We start from the raw sequence: 6,803 nt of genomic DNA on the forward strand, positions 1-6,803 counted from the left end.
AATATTTTTGTTTGCTGTATGGATTGTAAAATTAGAAAAAAAGTTCTATATTTTGACATACATTTTTTAATTAATGTTTAAAACATTATATTCATGTCGCATTGGAAGAAAAAATTAATGTTTATGTTACAAACCTGACATATTTCAAAAGGAAGTTTCAACTTCCAAAATATACTTTGTAAAATTAGATTGTATTCAGCATTTAAAATATATTTTGGCCAAGAATACATTTCTTGCCATATGTACAATAAGAAATGTATTTGTTTGTCATTGCAATACATTTTAAAATATATTTAGTTTTAACCTTCATATCAACATATATTTCCAAATTCCAAAATGTTAACATTTTTAATATAGCAGTGAGTTAATTAATAACTTCGGAATAAAGATGATTTGTATTATAAGAGATGACATGGAGACCCTCAGTATCTCAGATGTGTCTCCACTATGCTCAAACTGTGCTCAGAAGATATCAAAAACATATACTGTATATTTTTTTAAAGAAATACAGTATCTGAGACAAAGTCATTTTTAAATGAAATATAAGCAAATCTGGGCCTCCACTGAGTCTCATAAGCACACATTTGTACATCTATAGCAAACAAAACCCTTTTATTTTAAAGCGCAAGACAAATTTCTACACTATGGATGACTGCTCATGTTGTTTCATAGACATTGAAACCTGCTGAATCTCCTCACATTTCTTTCTTTCAGAAGTGCTCCTGTGACCTTTGCTCTGACCTGTGACCTTTGGGTTAATAATTCAGAAAGCCTCTCCTCTGTCTGCCATCTTTAGTTGATGGATATCACATCAGGTCTATAGTGAATCACAGGTGTGACAGAGAAATGACTCAAACTACACGACAGAGACAAACCTTCACTTCAACAATATATATCTCTGATCATTCAGCTGACAAAACTGCATTTCCCATCATGCCCTGTGGATTCAGATGTAATAAAACTCACAGATGAAAATTTTGCTGCATGGTTAATGTTAAAGAGGATTATTTGTAAAATTTTTACAAGTACATGACTTTACGGGTCCTGTTTTTCTTGTGTTTTTGAAGCTTTAACTGTGTTTACAGTGCGCAGTATAACATGTGTTTATGTTTTGTGTGAAAAAAACATTATTTTTGACACAATTTACTTATCTGTATAGTGCTGTTTTCACTGTCCTAAAAACAGGCTGATGTATTTCTTGTTATGGAGTCCCTCCTTCAGAAATACATATCGAGTTCTGATTGTGTAGTTTGTTTAGTGTGTTGTGATTCAATAGCAGCTTAGTTTAGCAGAGCCGTTTGAGCTTAGCTGGTTACTGGTGTATTCCTGTGGGTGGAGTTTAGTCAAAATTTCTTATATTGACGTCATATATCCAGGAAGTAAAGGACTGAAATCCAAACCAGCCATTTGCTGTAGTCCTTGAAAAGTGAATTCTGTTAAAGGAAATATATCGCTTGGCAGTGAACTTTGACCTTTATCATTTTGTAGGCATTATTTATGATATAACAGCAACATTACACACTAACTAAAGTTTGAAAATGGGATCAGGATAAACGGGACCTTTAATGTGCATCACATCAGACTTTCAAGTCATAATAATTTGTCAGTATGCAGCATTGTGGAGATAAATCACATTGTGAAAACTTTAAATCCCCTTTAACAGGACTGTCTTCACAACAGTATTTGACTGTTTTACTAAATTATGCTCTCTCTCTCTCTCTCTCTCTTTTTCAGAGATAGGTGAGATGAAGAGGTGTGTAAATGTTGGACTTTTGACCCATTAGTGTCTGATTCAGATGTTTCTGTTCTCTCTGAAGGTTTCACCCGCTGTGGGAAGACAACAGACGCCCATGGGAGTGTTTGTGATCTGTGGCTCTTTTGTTTAGTGAAACATCTTGTTTTGTAGCTGTCATGTGGAGTATAGGGAAGTCTGCAAGGTTTCAGGTGTCAGACTCTTAAAGGAACTTGAAGTGTTTGACAGAATCTATTGTGAGTATATAAGAGCATCAGTCAGTCGTCCTCTCATATCTGTGTTATTCTCACTGATAACTCAGATTCTCATTATTCTCATAAAACTCACTGCATTCAGAGACATTTTTATTTATAATAATCAGAAATTAAAAGTGCAGTACAATAAAGTATGATTACAGTAATATGAATGAGATTTATTTTTTTACATTGGGCTTTAATAAAAATGTTTTAATGGTATGAACCTATAAGCTTTTTATTCCTAATGGAAAGTGTAGATTTTTACTTATGCTGATATTGGAGTGAAGCACCCGACCTTCTGAAGGCTGTCAATAATTAAAAGCTCATGCTGGAGTGAGACAGAATCTAATACACACATACATACAGGCGCACACACAAACGCACACACACAGAATGCAAGTGTCACCTGATTCCTCTGTTGCCCATCTGGAGTGCTGTATGCAGCACATGTAAGTGATTATTTGTGAACATATTGCTGTGTAATGAAGAGTGCTGCTGCTGCTGCTGCTGTTTGTTTAATTCATGAACTTTTACTCTGAAGCTGAATATTCAGAGACTTTAAGAGATGTGCTCTCTTGACCTGAACAGCAGTCATCACCTTGTGTTTGTTGTGATAATAATAACATCTGTGTGCAGATATACAGTAGTAGATCTAAACACCAGACGTCTGTTAGATGCTCTTAACATCTGCTGTAAAACATCAACTGTGATGCTCGTATCAATGAAACACTGAGAAAAATTCACTTTCAGCAAATAAACTATAAATCAATCCTGCATACTAACTGATGTCCAATAAAATGCTCTATAGAGTGAAAACATCTGTGGGCCCCATTTTAACAATCTAAGTGCATTGCCAGTGTAATCTCAAATAATCATTTACAAATATGCAAGAAATAGTTTGTACTTTAAAAATACTTTATTTGTAACAAACAGGAGATAAAGAATTTACAAATGTGCCAAAACATTTCAACACCCTTCATATTTTATTCTTCTTCCGGTCTCTGTTTGTTTGATGATCTGACTAGTGGCTAAACTGAATTCAGGGGGGCCCCAGTTTTATGACATTTTATAAAATACATTCATTTATCATGAATTCTGTGTAATTAAACCTAAAATAAATAAGGCTACTAACCAACAGCACTATTTTGTATAACTTAATATGTTTTGTTTAATTAAAATGTTAAATTTTAGAACAGTTTTTTTGTCATAAATTTTCTTTGGGGGGCCGCAAAGGAATGCACCGTACACAAGGGGGGCCGCAGGCTGAAAAAGTTTGAGAACCACTGTACTATGATATGTCTATGTCCACTTCTATTTTATGTCTATGTCTAATTCTATTCTATGATATGTATATGTCTACTTCTATTTTATGTCTATGTCTATTCTATTCTATTATGTGATATGTCTATGTCTACTTCTATGTTATGTCTATGTCTATGCCTAATTCTATTCTATGTATATGTCTACTTCTATTTTATGTCTATGTCTATGCCTATTCTATTCTATTATGTGATATGTATATGTCTATTTCTATTTTATGTCTATGCCTATTCTATTCTATTATATGTCTATGTCTATGTCTACTTCTATTTTATGTCTATGTCTATTCTATTCTATGTCTACTTCTATTTTATGTCTATGCTTATTCTATTCTATTTTATGTCTATTCTATTCTATTGTGTGATGTTTCATCCAGAAGGTTTAGCTGCTGTTTGGTTTAGTTGATTGATAAAACAGCTCCCTCAGATAGTTTGAGTCTGACAGGGAGGGGTTATAAAGGTGGGCGGGGTCTGGTATGTTACCATGGGAGCAGTGTGTTTACATTTGAGGGTGGGCGGAGTGAAAATATTTTGTTAAGTTATTTAATGCAGAAATAATCTAAAACAAACATACCTGACTTAGTTAATGTGAATTTTCATTGACATCAGAACGGGATGTTTTATCAGATTCAGATCATTTCTAGAGATGATTTCATACACAGAGTATCTCAATGCATTCATACGGCACGCTCAAACACGCTCGCTCTCTCTGGTATGTTCATAATGAAATAAACTCCATTCATGGTTTGAAAAGATTATAACTGTGATCATCAACATACACTGTGAGAGTGAAGAAATATACAATATACAAATACTGCGTTTGTAAGAGAAATAACCAAACATCATGACTGATTAAAGAAATATAATATAACACAAAAGTCAAAAAAAATCATGCATAGGTTATTATTCTTGTTTTCAACATCTATTAAGACACATCAGATGATCTACATCAATTCATTCACACTGATTCATCCAGGACACAAACACATCAGCTGACATCTGTCATCCCCATCAATCACAGTTAATGGATTCAACAGAAGATCTCTCTGTTCAGAAGAAGAGCGACAGACAGGACTGGAGGCTTTTACTTCAGACTGACTCCACACTTTTACTGGGGTAAACACACGAGATTTCTACCTTATAGAGTTCATATGTCATTTCATATTTAATAAGTTATCAGACAGATGCTTTGATCTTACAGTGTCTTACAGTGAGGAGAATTCAAACTCGAGATGCAACAACAACATGAAAATAATAAACATGTGAATCATTCAGTATGATTGTGTCTGATTTGTGTTTATAAATGAGTTGTTATATATTATAAATTCATTGCGATGCTAAATCTTATCAACCGATCTACTCTCAGCAGATTTAACAGTGATGTGAACTATCTGTCAGTGTGAATTGAGTAATAATATAGTTGATTTTAACTTAACGTCATGTCTCAGTTTTAGTATCACCAGATAAAGATGAAGCAAGTAACAACTGGAATGAAGTATAAAAAACCCTCAAAGAATTCAGATTACGTACACACAAAGCATCTTTATATAGTGTGTGTAATAGTTTCATACCTACAGGCAAACAAAATACATCAGACATATTTAAAGACATCTGACAAACCTTCAATGTGGTCCTTACTAAACATGACACACACACACACACACCAGCTGTATAGTTTAAAGCCTTTGATACAAAACTATCATTTATACCACGGGTCTGTTGAATGCTGTATTCTGATTGGTTGAGAAATGTTCCATGGGTGTTGATTATTTTTCTATAAATGCACACCTGACCTGTCAAATATCTTAAAATAACCACAAGAGCAATGTCTATGGTAACCAATGGTATGTAAGGAATAATTGATGATGTGATGTTGAATTATAAGAAAATAATCCAGTCGAATAATTCAAAGGACCAAGAGTCAATTATTCCTCTTATACGATGGTAACCACAAACATTGTTCTTGTGCCTATTTTTAAGACATTTTAAAGGTCAGGTGTGCGGTTATTGAAAAATAATCAACACCCATGGAACATTTCTCAACCAATCAGAATACAGCATTCGACAGACTCGTGGTATAAAAGAGGAATAATTGACTCAGGTAATTATTTAAAATTAATGCACACCCACGGTCCAATGGCATTACCACCTTGAGTGTGCAATATTTAGCAATAATTCAACGGCCCGTCATCAATTATTCCTTACATCATATATCAATTAATACTCACATGTGTCTTTTCAAAGAGAAATAACAAACCAATCAATCTGACTGACAGAATAGAGAATAAAGATGAACACATAAATCTATGCACAGCAGGGTCAAAATTTGGGAGAAATATACTGTATGTAAATGTTTGATGTGCTTGTAATATTTATACTGTAAATGAAATGGGTCAGTGTGTTAAATATGACAGCAGTATATAAACATCAGCTAAAACCTGAACTATAGGAAATACAGGAGAGACGAGCTCAGCAAAACAACATATTTATTTATATTAAACTACACATTAATGCTGAGCAGGTGAAACATAAACTGCAGTTTCTGCATCTTTTCTCTGGATCGCATTTGCAGGGGCAGGCAGAATCTGCAGACCTTTTTGCTTTTTCTGCAGAATGATTTTAAATGTTTTAAAAATATATTAGAGAATTTAAGATGTTAATTACAAAATTGCATGTAAAGAATGACTTTTTAAAGGCTTACAATGAAAATGAATACACCAAACCAATGAGTCCTCTGAATTGAACTGGATTAACATGAACCAGATAATGTGCATGTCAAGATTGAAATATATTTTTTGTACATAAAATGACATATATTATTGTTTATAGTGTTGAATAAAAAAAGCTTGTGTTATGTTCCTATAGCGAAATAAGCATGAAGATAATTTCATCATTTTGACAAGGAAATGTACACTTTATATTAAACATAACACGAGCATTTGTCTTATAAATGGATTTAAAATAATCATGTGCTGATTGCTGACCGTTACGTCACATAGACGACAGAGTCAAGTGACATCTCCATTATTCATGTAAATCTGCGGGTGTGATTTTGTTTGGGCCCGCAAATTTGCTCCATATTTCATGTGAGAAGGAGTACAAGTTTGTTTCTTATTAAAAACAGTGAATATTTCTTTAAAGATCACTGCATAGTTGTGTTATTATCCTCACTATAGACAGACAGTGATGAAGATTTAATGAGAAACAGATCAGTGTGTAGAGTCTAATAAAATGTTCATGTGTTGACAGAAGAGGCTATATACAGTAACTTCCTGTTTCCTTCTGAGCGCGCTCACTACACTGATATATATATAAACTGTGTGCTTTAATTTGTCTCTATATTGAGTCATGTGATGGTTCTTCATGAGTATATTGTGTGATATGAAACACTAAAAGTCTTTAATGAAGACTTGTAACGGATGTGAAAATATGATGACATTTGTATTTTGTGTTAAAAAAAATAATTTCACCTAACATCTGAAGTAAGCTACTTAC

This window comes from Misgurnus anguillicaudatus, chromosome 9 (assembly GCF_027580225.2).
Source record: "Misgurnus anguillicaudatus chromosome 9, ASM2758022v2, whole genome shotgun sequence".
Taxonomy (NCBI): Eukaryota; Metazoa; Chordata; class Actinopteri; order Cypriniformes; family Cobitidae; genus Misgurnus; species Misgurnus anguillicaudatus.